The 18,564-nt window shown below is 33.3% G+C and overlaps 1 protein-coding gene and 1 long non-coding RNA gene across 2 annotated transcripts in view; one reads left to right on the forward strand and one right to left on the reverse strand.

Moving 5' to 3' along the window:
- LOC143054573 (uncharacterized) overlaps window positions 1-18,564 on the reverse strand; it is a 422,571-nt gene that overhangs the window by 295,232 nt on the left and 108,775 nt on the right. The window lies entirely within an intron of this gene.
- Window positions 1,539-5,349, forward strand: LOC143053430 (uncharacterized). The gene is made up of 3 exons (XR_012971345.1): window positions 1,539-1,613; window positions 3,517-3,714; window positions 5,066-5,349. It is a non-coding gene; the product is annotated as an uncharacterized LOC143053430 (long non-coding RNA).

The following is an 18,564-nucleotide window of genomic DNA, read 5'->3' on the forward strand; positions in this document are numbered from 1 at the left end:
GAAGCTGACAGCATCTTCCAGTGATATAAATAATGCAAGAAAATGTAGAACATCATAAATTATCAGTCAATGGTACTGTAAATTAACATGAAAGGTGGCAAAAATCGACGTAAATCTTGCTTCAAAGCGGGTAACAGACCCCATAACAAGGGAATAAAGCATGAAACACAGTCTTCAAACAGTCAGCCAAGTTCATCTAATACACAATGGAAGAGGCTAGATGCAGAGAAGTTCTCACTTGTAGCTAAATCCGGTCAAGACGGCACCTCCTACAGTTTACCAGATGTCGAGGGAAATCCTGGATCTGCCAAGTTATTACGTCCACAGCCAAAATGTTTGAAGGTTCTGAAAGAAGAAGCTAAATCTGAGTCTCATGATGAAACACATGTTACAGATGAGTCATATAGAGTTGTTAAGATGAATAAAGTTACTCTGCTACTTAATGTAGTTGTTAAATTTCACAATTTACAAGACATTAAATGTGATAACCCAAACTTTGAACTGACAAAGTTAATTAAGTATGGATCTTGTGTAAAGTGCATATATAAATGTACAGAATGCAAGTTTACATCACCATGTGTTAACCTGTTCGATGAAATTAAAACTCCAAAACGTGGACCTAACCCTGGAGAGTTAACCCGCATGCTTGTATCTGCCTTACAGGAGACTCCTATTGGAATAAAAAGAGGAAGATTTCTGATGGCCGCAGGACTAAATATACCACCACCCACTAAAAGAACACTGCAGAGGCATTCTAATTTTGTTGCGAATGAGATTAAAGAGTTAAATGACAATGATATGAAGAAAAAACTTGAAACTGTGAAAGAAGTTAACAGAATTCGTGGTGTAAAAGAGCCGTCACATATTCCTGTAGCAATCGACACGCGTTATAACAGTATGCATATAGTAAGCACAAAAAAACCCGGACAAAATGCTTCCCAGGCAATATCATTGGCATGTGAGCAAGTGACTGACCATAAGTTCATTGTTGCATCAGTTTTTCACAATAAACTTTGCTGGACAGGTTCTTGGCTTAAAGGAAAGGGACTTAATGTAACCTGTCCAGATGGACATGCTGGTACATGTACAGCCAATGTTAAGCCAACCAACCCTTTAAGTGAATATCTCATGGGTAAAGAAATTGGACTTCAGATTGATAGGCAAAATGTGCTGGTAAAGTATGCAGTTACAGATGGAGACGGACGTGGAGCAGAAGGTATAAATGATGCACTCAAAGTTTTACACCCGTTGTGGAAAGTTGAACGCCAAGCTGACCCAATTCATCTCGGAAGATCACAGTTTCGACAAAGTAATTCTGCAAATTTTAGTTTGAACATGTTTTATGGTTCGACACGTGAAAAGAAAAAACAAGGACAGAAAGTTTTAAGTCAAGATTTGAAAGCCAGATGTAGCTTAGTTTTCAATGAAATGTGGAAAGAAAACTGTGGAAATTTGGAAAAGATTAAAAAATGCTTACCTAGAGTGCTTGATGCTACTGTGCGGTGTTATACTGGTTACCGTAACTGGGATCCTATTCCAGCACGGTGATTTCAAATAAGACATTGATACATTACAACACTTGCCGTCAGTATTTGAATATATTGATTAAGAAGGTATAGAAGATTAATGCACGCACACTATTATCCACCACTGGCCTAAATAGTTAGTCCGCAAACAACGAGGGTCATAAAAACCCAGCACTTTGAACACAGCCACCGGCATGGTGTGAATCTGAAAGCTTCCCACTATCCATTTCTACCAAAACTTTTGCCTTTCATTTATCAAAAATGAAATATGTTGATATTAATGGTATACATGTATAAGAATTATTGGGGAATTCAAACCATTCCTATTGTAAGTGATAAAACTAAATTTATATCAGGGTGATTGAAATGAGGGGAAAAAAGGGGTGATCAGGAGTTAGGGCCCCCTGTTTGGGAAAAAAATTGGTTGATTAAATATGGAATCACTGTGGCATGGCAGGAGCAGGCCCCTCTTAGGCAGTCGGTGGGCCCCCACTTATGAAAAATTCTGGATCCACTACCTGACTACTGTGGTCTTCAGTTGTATTATCTTTTAAAAAAAAATTACACCTGTGTAGTGTATATATCTAAAGTGTAAATCAAGGGAAAATAATGTAAACTATCTGTACAATGGGACCTATTAAAAGGTATTTGGGGGGGGGAGGGAGGGTGAGTCCATGGGAGGTAATCCCCACCCCCTTCAATTTGAGAATATGCTATTATCTTGTAAACGGTACAGATCCCCACCCCTAAATCATATTAATTCTTGAATGGGACGATAAAACAAATGAAATTAAATTAAAAGGAGGTCTTTGGGGGTTACCCCACCCTGTTCAATTTGAGAATGTGCAAGGGAAGTCCCACCCCCTCTAGTTTGAAAACTTGTAAACGGTCAAGATCCCCACCCCTAAACCATATATATATTCTTGTATAGAACAATAAAACAAATCAAATGAAATATAGGGAGAGTCCATTGGGGTCACCCCACGGTCCACCCCTACATGTTTGAGAAACTTTTAAATGGTTGAGATCCCCAGTGGTTAGGTGAAAAAAAATCTGTATCCCTGTTCCCCACCCTCAAACCATCTATATTCTTGTATGAGACAATAAAACAAATCAAATGAATATAGGACCATCCCCTTTGTCTTGGGTTGGGAACTCCCGCTTTTTAAAATGGTTGGATCCGCCCCGGTATACCATCTAGCTAGCTATAAAGGCTTTAAAAATATGAAATCAAACAAGGAAATTAACGGTGAAGGCAACTGTTTTGAATTTAAAAAAAAGCCTTTTACATATATAACAATGTTAAATATTTTGTGCATTTATTTTTGCTTACAGTATTTTCAATAATGGACAAAATTGCTTGATTGAATATTGTAATTTAAGAAAAATCAGCATACATGTTATAAAATGGGAAGTGGAAACTAGGAATTTGACAAAGAGACAGCAACCCAATCAAAGAGCAGACAATGACTGAAGGTCACCTATGGGTCTTCAATGCAGTGAGAAGATTTCAGCACTGGTCTTCAGCTCATAAATATGTATCAGAAATGAAAATGAGATACAGCTTTCAGTTGTATTAATAAAAACCTCACAATAAGTTCTGAATATCTGAATATACAGTATTGCAAGATTCTCTCAAAATGTACACACAGAGCTGAAAAACTGTAAAATTAATCATGCTTATTTAACATTAAAGTCCATGGAGTCCATCTAAATATGCATACTCTCGTACAAAGAAATATAAGTATGCAATAGACATCAAGTTTTCAAAAATAAGAGTATCTATCATGTCTATGCCATTAATTTACGACAAGATTTTCAATCAAGTAATAATTTCGGTTTGTTTAAATATTTTGGAGGTTAGTATGACCTCCTTTTTGGTGATGATAATTTCGTTTTAAAGTTGGGAAAATTGTTTGTACATGTACCAACAAAAATAAAAACGCAAAGTCAATCTAGAATTATGTTTTTATCATTTTTTTATGTTTAGGTTGTCAGCAAGATGAAAAGGACAAGTATGCAGTTCAAAATTCAAAATGTGGATAAGCTGAGGTTCAAGGTCTTACCTTTGCAGATTTTCATATTTTGCATGAATGAATTCAAAGGTTAAATGATGGATGGCAGAGAAAGAAAAAAAAACTTTTCAATTATCCTGCTCCTGGATAAATGTAAAACATCTTGTTTATCGGTAAGTTTTATGCTCTGTTTTGATAGTGTTAGCGCATTCATCTGTCCAGTCTTTCCTCTAATTTGTATCCTCTTTAAGCTGTTTGTGAGTGTTCGCCATGAATTTCAGTAAGTAACTTGTGGATTTACATGTATATACTCAAAATTTAGTACTAATATTAATGGGATTTTAGCATGACATCCTGCCAAATGCTTGTTAATCATGTTTATGTTCCAGAACATACAAGTATTTGTACGCATACAGTCTGCCCAATTTTAAGAAGTTGGTCAAGTTTATTAGAAACAAATGTACAGTACAGATCAACATAACTCAAATCTTTGACTTTAATAGATTAATACAAAAAGTTTAATTGCAATTAAAATAAAAACACATGTTTGGTCGAGATGGTACCAGACAGTACAAGTATACTTAAATGGTCTGACTGTACAAATATGGTGGGACTGTAAGTTCTGGACCGTAAACGTAAGATCCAAATACTGATATGGTCTGGAACATTGATACATGTCTTAAAATTAATATCAAACAGTCATTGGTGTTTTTGAACTTGGTAATAAGTTATTTGATAGAACTATAATGTTTTGGGATATCAAAATCAAAAATATCCCATTTTTACTTTTAATAAAGAAGAAGATTATTGATGTATGTATAAATGTATATTAAAATGAGACAGCAAGCCAACAACACAAAAAATAAGGATGAAACATACATAATTTTTTTGTATCAATGTTATAATTTCCAATATGTTCAAAGAGTTCAAGGTATTTTTTCATTGAAATAAAACACAAATTGTAATCTGTCAGAACTTCAAAAGCTTAAAGAAATATTGTTTCTGTTGTCTACATTTTGTATAATATATTGCAAATTCTTGTGAAGATTATGAATAATGGAATGTTATTATAGTTGTCAGTTTTAACATTGATCTTTATACTGTATATTCATAAATATTGCGTGCATTTATTATTGCGATTCTGTCATTTTAGACTTAAATGCGATTTTAAATTTTACGATTTTGAGAAAAATCTTGTTTAATCCATATATAAAAATATTTCATAATGCGAGTTTAAATTATTGCGTTTACAACTCCGTTGCATTTTTCGCAATAAAATAAAAAAACTCTGAATTAATTCTGAATTTACAGTATATATATTATGTATATAACTTGGGAAAAAACCCAAATGTTATGAAGAAGAACAAATTAATTGATTGTTATATGGTATTAGAATAGGAAGATGTGGTATATTGCTAATTTGACAACCCTCCATCAGAGACCAAAATTGTTTGCATACATGTAGCAATAATATGATTTTAACAGTATAATACATTACTTTAGATTTTATTGGTTCTTTTTCAGAAGGATTGAAATTCACCACCTAGAATAAATGGAGAAAACATAAAAACAAGACCAGAATAAATATAAAGACAAAAGTTGGATCAGTTATATTTTCATCACTCAGTCAATGATTTGAAGTTCTTTTAAATACAAAAAAATATTGAAACCAAAATAATGTCAAAGTTCTGTGCTGAATGACCGAAAAGTGGACTATACCATCAAACAATGCTGGATGATAAGAAACTATTAATGTTTTGTGATGAGGGAAATTGTGAAAAAAAAAATAGATTTACTTAAATAGCTACTAGTACATGTAGTATTTATTCTATAATTCATGAATAAACATATATTGATACTTTCATTATCTGCTTTGTTGTTTAAAAGTTTAGTTTTGAACAGTTATAGAACAATATGCTAAATTAACATTTCCCAAGAAAAAAAGATATTCAATTAAAAAGATTCATATTATAATAATTTACTACCAAATAGAATACATTGTAACATACACATTACTGTATGTTTATATCTATATATTTACAATTAGAATCCCATAGGATTTTAATTTGTCCCATGGGATATTAAAAATCCCATGGGATTTTTTTTTGTCCCATGGGACAACAAATATCCCATGGGACTACAATTATCCCATGGGACCAAAAAAAATCCCATGGGATTTAACCAAAATCCCATGGGATAATGGTCAATCCCATGGGATTTTGCCTTGTCCCATGGGATATTGAAAATCCCATGTTTTTATAATTCAAATTGCAAAATAAATATGAAAGAAATAGTAGAAAACCAATGAAATTATTGAATCCCATGTAATTCCGCATATTTTGGTCATATACATGATATTGTAGCTTTTGTTTGAGGCGGCGGCGAATTTGCAAATGAGTGTTTTGCAAATTAAAAGTGTCCAGTGTTATTTTACTTATTGTTTATAAATGCTATGCTGACATAGCTAGTTCATTAGACTTATGTAGGTTATACTGTATTTGTATTTTAACAGGACCAGAATATCTTCCTATTATGTTAATCTGGTGATGTTTCAGGAGATAGACCTTTGTACCATATACATGGTAATTTCAGTGTTACTTGTATTTTTGAGTTTACTGTATTGTCTGTGTTTGTCTTTTTAATTTTAGTTCAGTATATGTATTGTTTGTGTCTTGTGAATAGTAGTTACCTGTATGTCGATTATTACATGTAAACATTATAGTAAGAAATTATAGTTCATTCATAAATCTATGAATGAGTAGCGTAATATAATTGGACATATGTAGTAATTAATCCTGACTTGGTTTGTAATTGAGTTTGATTGAATTCATATATTTATAATATATACACTTAAATAGTATTGGTTGTATTCTTACAGAAAAGAGCTAGTTTATCGTATTTTATACATGTACTTTCCGTTTTATGATTTAGAGTTATATCCCTTTGTACACTGTACTGTCTATGTATTTACGTTTTGTTATTTGTGTACTTTCAGGGTTGATTTATTTATGTCGTATGAATAAAGCATCTTAAACTTGACGAATCCTTTTATTCTGTCCAAGACCCCTATTACATTTGTACCAATCATGAACTCTTATTTATTTACTTTTGTAGCTGGTGTTGCTGATAATCATTATATTAAATGTTTCTCTTTATCTATTAATGTTTTCAAGATAAAAGCAAAAAAGACAAAAGAAAGGTTAAAATTCATCCTTTCAGTGCGGAACTCCCCGGCAAATAAATAAAAGGTAGATCCCTTCACTCGGATTATTTAAGCTCCTGTCAGGTTTTTGACCGGATTTTCGAAGAAAAGAATCGGTTATTGATTTTTGGGATGTACGGTGGTCGGTCGGTCGGTCGGGCGGGCGACAGCCAAATGTTGTCCGTGCATTTACTCATGAACTATTCAACCAAAGCTTTTACAATTGTAATGTTGTTACTGAGAACAAAATGGAGGTCAAGTTCAATACTGACGATTTGGACTTTACCGTTCAGGAATTATGGTTCTTGAAAGATTGAAAAAATGGCGTTTCCAGTCTTGTCTGTGCATTTACTCATGAACCGTTCAATCAATGCTTATCAAATTTTAATATATTGTTACTGATGACAAAATGAGACCTCTGCAGGAAAATCCGGTTTGCTGTCTATCTGACAGCCTCTTGTTCTATCTGTGGAGAGTTGTCTCATTGGCAATCATACCACATCTTCTTTTTTTATATGTGCATAAACTCTTTCCCGAAAGGTCAATCCCAACCAAAGAAATAAACTGGTCGTTCTCTTAGCAGTTTTATTCCTTTTCTCTTCTTCTTGTAGATTCAAAAGACCTGTCTTAAAAATAACATTTGGTCTATTGTGGAGAGTTGTCTCATCGGACGATATCTTTTAATTATTGTATTTGAATGTGTAATCAGTCTCATGAAATTGAATTTGCCATATATGATTTACAATTCTGGATTATACAAGTGTTCTTTAAGAAAACTGCATGTTTAATATTAGTTATAGTGTCTTTATACGTATTTGTATTAAACGTCCTGAACATTTTCTCTATGTATAGTATGCCTCTTTCTATTACATTTCCTTTCAAAATTCAATTAATATACACAAGGTCAAAGGACAAGGTATCAATGACCTTTGACCTCGGGTCAATTTTATGGTTATTTAATTGCCAATAGTTTCCACATCATAGTCATTCAATTGTTATTACTTTTTGGGGATTATCTTAATAGCTTGGCCACATTTGAGAGGTAAAAAGGCAAAAATGACACATTTTTTGTTTCCATAGCAACCATCATAGAACCCAATATCCCAAACATTTTGTTATAATTTATTGACTTGAAAAATTGATACTTTTTATTTATAACCACAGCTTAAATGGAGGTGGGTGCAAAAATGTCTATTTTACTCATGCACAATGTGTAAAATTTGTCTACTCAACTACAATGAAAAATTATCCCTGAATCTGCGGTTATGACAATATTCAGCAAAAATATTTTTTATATATGACAATGCTATTTTGTTTGTTAAGTTTCATGTTTCTGAAAAATATTTATAAATATCATTAAATAAAACCTGGTTTTGATTACGAATGACTGCAAAGTAGTTGTTTTTTCGATGCGAAATTCCTCAAAATGTACGGGAAATCTCATTCACTTGGTTGCAATGGCAACCATGGCCTAGCACCATTTTGGTATGCATTTTTCTTACTTTTTTACATGATCACATGTTTTGGCTAAGTTTTGGAAAATCGGTGACTATGCGTGCCGAGCCCCCTTATATAAAATGGTTGGTGGTTACAGAGAATTGCTCTTAACTTGTAAGCCCTTAATGGTGGAATTTTGATTAGTTAGTCCTTGAAACAGGGACTTGTCTTTTCTCTTTTGTAATACATACATGTACAATCGCGAGGACCAATACAAGTAATAAAAAATAATTAAACACATCAATCGCTTGTTTGGCCGTCTTGAAAGGAAAGTCCCTCATTAAAATATTCGTAAAACTTTAGAATAATAATAAAAAAAATAGTAAAAAAGTGTAAAATTTAAGTTGTGTCATTGTAGAGACGTATTCGTCTGTGATTCGGTTATATATATCATGTTTAGCCCAACAATGTTAGATCTGCAAATTTGCGTTAGAAAATGTTTGTTCTTCCATCAGCGGGATTAGAACCCGTTTTTGTGACACCATGGCAACACCGCCTGCACCGTGTCCAGAGCCGAGGACCATTCGACCACAGTGACTACATTAATGTCATTCATATATAACTGTCGGTGGTCGATGTAAAGCCTTTCGATGTCGGCTTTATCTAGGGTTGTAGTGGCAAGTAGATGGTGACTGTACCTTTCGGATCAGCTATTTTGTCTGTCGTAAAGATGTAAATAGCCAAGCCATTACATTCGATTGAGACGAGGTATATCTATAGTATAGTGTTACAAAATGTAGCCCTGTATAACCACATGTTATCCGATGGAGAATTTTATAAAGTTGTAACATGACGTTTAGACGTTTAGACGTAATATGTTATGTACAAGGTATCATTTTGTATAAATTATAAATTTTACAACTTTTTGATTCCTATGATCAATGTAACAAATTGGATGAATGTGTTGCTATCGCATTGACGTATTCACCGATCCCTGGAATTGTCTTTATATATTTTTTCTGGATGTTTTTTTGTTGTTGCTGTCCCATCCTGTTATTAACTCTATAGATGTGTTCTGGTTACTTGTGTCGATGTTTCTTTCACATCAATTTATACCATAATCCTGTTATTGACTAGTTAAATGTCTGTGGGAAATGTATGTAGTAGGGTTTCTTTCACATTGACTCATTCATCACATCCCTGTTATTGACTCTTTAGATGTGTTTTGGTTATTTAATTTGTGTCGTTGGGATTCTATCTTAGTGACGTATACATAATGTCCCTGTTATTGACTCTATAGATGTGTTTTGGCTATATTTAATTTGTGTTATTGGGTTGGTATCAGATTGAGGTATACACAAAGTCCCTGTTATTGAGTTTAAAGATGTCTGCGGGATATTTGTGTTGTAGTGCTATCTCATGAACGTTTACACCACATCCCTGTTATTGTATCTGCTGTTATGTCATTGATATACACACCACATCCCTGTGGGTTTTTTTTTTTGGTATTTTGTTTCGTTAGGTTGCTATCGCATTGCCATATACACCACACCCTGTTAATTGACATATAAACTATATATATGGACGTCAAGTTGGTTACTTATTCCCTATTCCCTATTCCCTATTCCCTATTCCCTATTCGTTACCTATTCCCTATTCCCTATTCTTTACCTATTCGCTACTTATTCCCTATTCCGTATTCGTTACTTATTCGATTTTTAATATTCTTCCCCCTTTTTAATTGTTTATACTCTTATATCTGGTAATAGTTCTAAATTTGTTGAGGTAAAATGATCTTTTTATGACCTATTTATATATGTTTGTGCTCAACCGATCCTTTTACTTTATGTTCGATACTCATTTGTTCCTTATTTGATTTTTATACGTTCTACCTTTTAACTGCTTTATGTCCGTATGTTTGAAGATGGATCTTGGTTCGAAGGGATGAAATCACCGTGTTAGCGCTTGCATAAAAAAAAGATGTGGTATGATTGCCAATGAGACAACACCCCACAATAGACTAAAATGACACAGAGATTACCAACTATAAGTCACTGTACGGCCTTCAACAATGAGCATAGCCCAAACCGTGTAGTCACCTATAAAAGGCCCAGACATGACAATCTCAAACAATTCAAACAACAAAACTAACGGCCGTATTTCATATACAAAAAAAATAACGGAAAACAAATATGTAACACAAAAACAAACGATAACTACTAGTACTTAATTTCAGGCTCTTGTCTAGGGACAGGCACATACTAACATAATGTGGTGGGGTTAAACATGTTAACAGGGTGTACATCGTTTCAGAGCATGCTATTACCTTGTTTAATTCGTTCCATCACTCGCTTATAATTCGCTTATAATACGTGTATCATACGTTGCACCTTTTAAAACATGGTGAACACATTGTTACCACCAGAGACATGGACACAATTGAAAATCCCTTTCTAAAAGGTGCAACGTACAACAAACGTATTATCAGTGAATAGGTAACGAATAGGTAACGAATATGTAACAGGGTATTAACCGAGCGCTGGAACGGGTACATGCGCGCTAATAGGGTCATTTCATCTCTAAGAACACGTTGTTACCACCAGAGACACGAACACAATTAAAAAAACGATTTATTTCAAGGTGCAACGTATACCCCGCGCATTAAAAGCGGATAAGGAACGAATAAGTAACAGGGTATTATCCGAGCGCTGGAACGAGTACATACGCGCTAATAGGGGTATTTCATCTATAAGAACACATTATTACCACCAGAGATATGAACGCAATTGAAAATCCTTTTCTAAAAGGTGCAACGTACAACAAACGTATTAAAAGCGAATAAGTAACGAATAGATAACGAATAGGTAATAGGGTATTATCCGAGCGCTGGAACGAGTACATACGCGCTAATAGGGTCATTTCATCTCTAAGAACACATTGTTACCACCAGAGACATGGACACAATTGAAAATCCTGTTCTGAAAGGTGCAACGTACAACAACCGTTTTATAAGTGAATAGGTAACGAATATGTAAGGAATAAGTAACAGGGTATTAACCGAGCGCTGGAACGGGTACATGCACGCTAATAGGGTCATTTCATCTCTAAGAACACATTGTAACCACCAGAGACATGGACACAATTGAAAATCATTTTCTAAAAGGTGCAACGTACAACAAACGTATTATAAGTGAATAGGTAACGAATAGGTAACAGGGTAACGGGTACATGCGCGCTAATAGGGTCATTTCATCTCCAAGAACACATTGTTACCACCAGAGACATGGACACAATTGAAAATCCTTTTCTTAAAGGTGCAACGTACAACAAACGTTTTATAAGTGAATAGGTAACGAATATGTTACAGGGTATTAACCGAGCGCTGGAACGGGTACATGCATGCTAATAGGGTCATTTCATCTCTAAGAACACATTGTAACCACCAGAGACATGGACACAATTGAAAATCCTTTTCTAAAAGGTGCAACGTTCAACAAACGTATTAATATTATAAGTGAATAGGTAACGAATAGGTAACAGGGTATTAACCGAGCGCTGGAACGGGTACAACCGCGCTAATAGGGTCATTTCATCTCTAAGAACACATTGTTACCACCAGAGACATCAGGGGCGGATGCAGGAATTTTCGAAAGGGGGGGTGCTAACCCAGGGCAAAGGGGGGGGTGCAGGGGGGTGCAAAACATATGTCCCGATACAAATGCATTGATCGGCAAAAATAAAGGGGGGTGCGCACCCCCGGAACCCCCCCCTCCCCCCCCCTGGATCCGCCACTGGACATAAACACAATTAAAAAACGATTTATTTCAAGGTGCAACGTATTTCAAGGTGCAGCGCATTAAAAGCGAATAAGGAACGAATAAGTAACAGGGTATTATCCGAGCGCTGGAACGAGTACATACGCGATAATAGGGGTATTTCATCTATAAGAACACATTATTACCAACAGAGATAATAACACAATTGAAAATCCTTTTCTAAAAGGTGCAACGTACAACAAACGTATTAGAGGTTTCCAGATTTGCTACGTATCAGGTACGGTTGGTACGTAAAACAACCGTTGGTGTTGTTTGGGAGGTTTCATTTAATGCATGAGATTATTGTATGTATCATGATGAAAATAAAGAAACAAAATTGCATATCAGTGATAAAAACCTTAATCTTTTATTTTATTACGATTTCTCTGCTTCTAGAAAACCTTGCACGTGATTGTATACGATAAAATTTATTTTGTGCACAAGAGAATGAATCAAACAGTCCTTACTGGAACTGAGTTGCCTCGACCTTTATATTCTAAAAAAAGATTTGCGTTTCTGTATGGCTATGTTTTTGTTTTCTGTATATATTAAGAAAAGGATTAGAATAAAGAATGTTTTCTAAAACTCAAATATAAATTGGAATAATTAGAAATTACTTATGAATAATATCTTACTTGTACCTTACTGGTGTCGTTAATGACTACATAGACGGATCCAGGGGGAGGGGGCTTGGGGCCCGCTCCCCCTTTTCGTGGCAAAAATTTTGTTGATTATATAGGGAATCACTGAAGCACGGATGGAGCGCCCCCCTTTTATGAAAAGTTCTGGATGCGTCACTAAACTAGTACACGTGCTTATGGCAAAAATGAGTTCAAAATTGTGTTGATTTCTCATTAAAATAATTTTTTATTAATTAAGCTATCTTTTCGCGATCATTGGAGCAACATTTTTTCATAAAACGCAACACACATTGTAAAACCATCGATCTATCTTTTCCCTTATATTTTGTCACTGAACTTTTAAATAAAATTGTTGATTATATTAATTACTTAAAAAATAAATATAAATTTTATGACACTAACCAAAACCATTTTTTGAGTCGAAATATTCATCATCACGATGTTACTTCATCGTGTTCGCTTATTATTATTATGTCACTAGATATTGTTATTACATTAATATTTGTAAATATTGTCGTGAGTAAAATTGTGTATTGCACGTGCCTGGGAGTAGTAAAATATAATCTACGAGGGGTAATGTTAAACCAATATCCATCCATTAATCCTTTTGTCGTACAGCATTGCCAAAAAAACTTCATACAACATAGCGTATTTTGTTCACTGATAACGGCAATAATTTGACGCTATATTTACACTTCGTTTAATGCAATATGAATATGTCTTTCTAACACTTCGTAATGTTGTACGGAAAATACTATGATGCTATATAATGTCTTTTGCACCACTTACACGATTTATGGACTCAAAATTAAGGATCATTTTCATCGGTTGGTAAATGTTTCTATGTAATTTGTTCAGGTTTATATGAACTAGTATCATGAATACGATACTTCTTAAAATAGTTAACTCCAGTTTTTCTGAGTTTTCTCTCTCGGCTTACTGCGAAAAAGAGATATGAACAGTTGTGTTAATAAAAAGGGCATGTTTCTAAAATTTATAGAGCATATTGATTTTATGAGGGTTTTTTTTAAAGAAAAACTTTAAGCCCGACGGTAAAGATAATTGTCCAAAAAGGAAGGATGTCAAGTAAATACGATATCAGCCATATCTCTATGCATATTATTGTTCAAATTGAAGATGTAAACGACCTTGTATTTCTTAAAATTTCTTTCCGGACGTCTGAATTTTTTTTTATCTTTATTTAATTCTTCAACATATATATACAACAGATATATTACATATAACACAAAATTATCACAAGGCAATGTTATTTAAAAGTATAATGACATACATAATCAGTACAATAATTAGATATCAAACGTTTGACACCTTCGGTTTTTTGTAACAGAGTATTAATTTTTAGAAAGTATGCCTCCCTCGACTTTTTTTTAATCTTGATTCAATATCCGTTGACAAGGCTTTTAGACCTCACGCACACAGACTGAACATGGATTTGGTTTTATATTAGTTTTGTCATTTTTCTTTTGTTATTAAGGTCAATTTATTTTGTTCAAATTCATTTTATTTGATCATGTTTTCTAAAAACTTACCAAAAGAAATACAAAACTTTAACATTTTACAATGATACATAAAGATATTACAAACAAAATTTATAAAGTTTTAAATTTGTTTTGTAATTTAGCTTCTTTTTATCTATGTAGTTTCACGGGGAAATAACTCTTAACTATAAACCTTTCGTACCACCGGTTACTTGCAACGGTTGCTTGAAAGCATAATCGAGTGCACACACTATTGTTTCCTACGAATACAAGAAGAAACCACATGAAATTAGTCCCAAATTACAGCTAAAAATTCTCAAAACAGTTCTGCATATGATTCCTAAAACATGTGTTGATATAAAGTGTATGCATCAATAATTTTCAAAAGTTTAATGACGGCTCCCACTTCGTACTACGGTTGGTACGGTAGCAAATCTGGAAACCTCTATAATTCGCTTATATTATAGAGGTTTCCAGATTTGCTACCGTACCAACCGTAGTACGAAGTGGGAGCCGTCATTTAACTTTTGAAAATTATTGATGCATACACTTTATATCAACACATGTTTTAGGAATCATATGCAGAACTGTTTTGAGAATTTTTAGCTGTAATTTGGGACTAATTTCATGTGGTTTCTTCTTGTATTCGTTGGAAACAATAGTGTGTGCACTCGATTATGCTTTCAAGCAACCGTTGCAAGTAACAGTTGGTACGAAAGATTTATAGTTAAAAGTTATTTCCCCGTGAAACTACATAGATACAAAGAAGCTTAATTACAAAACAAATTTAAAACTTTATAAATTTTGTTTGTAATAACTTTATGTATCATTGTAAAATGTTAAAGTTTTGTATTTATTTGGTAAGTTTTTAGAAAACATGATCAAATAAAATGAATTTGAACAAAATAAAATGACCTTAATAACAAAAGAAAAATGACCTTAATAACAAAAGAAAAATGACAAAATTAATATAAAACGAAATCTTTGTTTGGACGCGTGAGGTCTAAAACTCTTGTCAATGGATATTGAATTAAGATAAAAAAAAAAAAAAAAAAAAGTCCAGGGAGACATACTTTATAAAAATTAATACTCTGTTACAAAAAAGCGAAGGTGTCAAAACGTTTGATTTCTAATTAATGTACTGATTATGTATGTCATTATACTTTAAAATAACATTGGCTTGTGATAATTTTGTGTTATATGTAATATATCTGTTGTATAATATATGTTGAAGAATTAAATAAAGATAAAAAAAAATCTGACGTCCGGAAAGAAATTATAAAAATTACAAGGTCGTTTACATCTTCAATTTGAACAATTATGCATCCTTCCTTTTTGGACAATTATCTTTACCGTCGGTCTTAAAGTTTTTCTTTATAAAAAAAACCCTCATTAAATCAATATGCTCAATAATTTTAGAAACATGTCCTTTTTATTAACACAACTGTTCATATATCTTTTTCGCAGTTAGCCGAGAGAGAAAACTCATAAAAACTGGAGTTAACTATTTTAAGTAGTATCGTATACATGATACTAGTACATATAAACCTGAACAAATTACATACTAGAAACATTTACTAACCGATGAAAATGATCCTTAATTTTGAGTCCATAAATCAGTTGTAAATGGTGCAAAAGACATTATATAGCAACATAGTATTTTCCGTACAACATTACGAAGAGTTAGAAAGACATATTCATATTGCATTAGACTAAGTGTAAATATAGCGTCAAATTATTGCCGTTATCAGTGAACAAAATACGCTGTGTTGTATGAAGTTTTTTTGGCAATGCTGTACGACAAAAGGATTAATGGATGGATATTGGTTTAACATTACCACTCGTAGATTATATTATACTACTCCCTGGCACGTGCGATGCACAATTTTACTCGCGACAATATCTAGTGACATAATAATAATAAGCGAACACGATGAAGTAACATCGTGATGATAAATATTTCGACTTAAAAAATTTGTAAGGGTTCCACGGAACCCAGTGTCTCGCCTACTTCTGCTGTTAATGGCAGACTCAACAAAAATGAGGAAAAACATCAATAAAAATTTCCCTCTCGATACTGTCTTTTGATTGAAAGAAGCTTCCAAGTTTGGTAAAAAATTCAGGATAGTTTATGAATCTAATAAATGTTTTATAAACTTTAACTGCAGACTGTATGTAATGTTAACTGGAAGAAAAACTAAGTCCATTTATAAGTAAAATACGGAAAAAGTGAATTTTTTTTTTACAAATTTAGCTTCTGAATAATATCTTATGATCAGAAACAAGCTTTTGTCTAAGTTTGGTAGAAATCCAGGATAGTCTAAGAACATTATAAAAATTTTAAAAACTTAAACCACAGAGTGAATGTTTTGTTTCTGGCAAAAAAACTAAGTCCATTTATAAGTAAAATACGGAAAAGTGGAAATTTATTTTTACAAAATTTTCTTCTTGATACTATCTTATGATCATAAACAAGCTTCTGTCCAAGTTTGGTACAAATCAAGGATAGTTTATGAAAGTTATTAAAATTTTAAAAACTTTAACCACAGAGTGAATGTAATGTTTCCTCGCAGAAAAACTAAGTCCATTTATAAGTAAAATACGGAAAAAATGGAATTTTATTTTTACAAAATTTACTTCTGGATACTTTCTTATGATCATAAACAAGCTTCTGTCCAAGTTTGGTAGAAATTCAGTATAGTTTAAGAAAGTTATTAAAATTTCAAAAACTTTAACCACAGAGTGAATATTTGTGGACGCCGCCGACGACGACGCCGACGACGACGGAATGTAGGATCGCTTAGTCTCGCTTTTTCGACAAAAGTCGAAGGCTCGACAAAAATGGTTTTCGTTAGTGTCATAAATTTTATATTTATTCTTTACGTAATTAATATGATCAACAATGTTATTAAAAAGTTCAGTGACAAAATATAAGGAAAAAGATAGATCGATGGTTTTACAATGTGTGTTGCGTTTTATGAAAAAAATGTTGCTCCAATGATCGAAAAGATAGCTTAATTAATAAAAAAATATTTTAATGAGAAATCAACTCAATTTTGAACTCATTTTTGCCATAAGCACGTGTACTAGTTTAGTGACGCATCCAGAACTTTTCATAAAAAGGGGGGGGCGCTCCATCCATGCTTCAGTGATTCCCTATATAATCAACCAAATTTTTTCCACGAAAAGGGGGGGGGGGCGGGCCCCAAGCCCCCTCCCCCTGGATCCGTCTATGTAGTCATTAACGACACCAGTAAGGTACAAGTAAGATATTATTAATAAGTAATTTCTAATTATTCCAATTTATATTTGAGTATTAGAAAACATTCTTTATTCCAATCCTATTCTTACTATATACAGAAAACAAAAACATAGCCATACAGAAACGCAAATCTATTTTTAGAATATAAAGGTCGAGGCAACTCAGTTCCAGTAAGGACTGTTTGATTCATTCTCTTGTGCACAAAATAAATTTTATCGTATAAAATTACGTGCAAGGTTTTCTAGAAGCAGAGAAATCGTAATAAAATAAAAGATTAAGGTTTTTATCACTGATATGCAATTTTGTTTCTTTATTTTCATCATGATACATACAATAATCTCATGCATTAAATGAAACCTCCCAAACAACACCAACGGTTGTGTTACGTACCAACCGTACCTGATACGTAGCAAATCTGGAAACCTCTTATAAGCGAGTAATGGAACGAATTAAACAAGGTAATTGCATGCTCCAAAACGATGTACACCCTGCTAACATGTTTAACCCCACCACATTATGTTAGTATGTTACTGTCCCTAGACAAGAGCCTGAAATTAAGTAATTATCGTTTGTTTTTGTGTTACATATTTGTTTTCCGTTTATTTTTTTGTATATGAAATACGGCCGTTAGTTTTGTTGTTTGAATTGTTTGAAATTGTCATGTCTGGGCCTTTTATAGGTGACTACACGGTTTGGGCTATGCTCATTGTTGAAGGCCGTACATTGACCTATAGTTGATAGTTTCTGTGTCATTTTGGTCTATTGTGGGGTGTTGTCTCATTGGCAATCATATCTTTTTTTTATGCAAGCGCTAACACGGTGATTTCATCCCTTCGAACCAAGATCCATCTTCAAACATACGGACATAAAGCAGTTAAAAGGTAGAACGTATAAAAATCAAATAAGGAACAAATGAGTATCGAACATAAAGTAAAAGGATCGGTTGAGCACAAACACATATAAATAGGTCATAAAAAGATCATTTTACCTCAACAAATTTAGAACTATTACCAGATATAAGAGTATAAACAATTAAAAAGGGGGAAGGATATTAAAAATCGAATAAGTAACGAATAAGGAATAGGGAATAAGTAACGAATAGGTAACGATAGGGAATAGGGAAAAAGTAACGAATAGGTAACGAATAGAGAATAGGGAATAGGTAAC

The sequence above is a fragment of the Mytilus galloprovincialis genome, chromosome 12, assembly GCF_965363235.1.
Source record: "Mytilus galloprovincialis chromosome 12, xbMytGall1.hap1.1, whole genome shotgun sequence".
Lineage (NCBI taxonomy): Eukaryota > Metazoa > Mollusca > Bivalvia > Mytilida > Mytilidae > Mytilus > Mytilus galloprovincialis.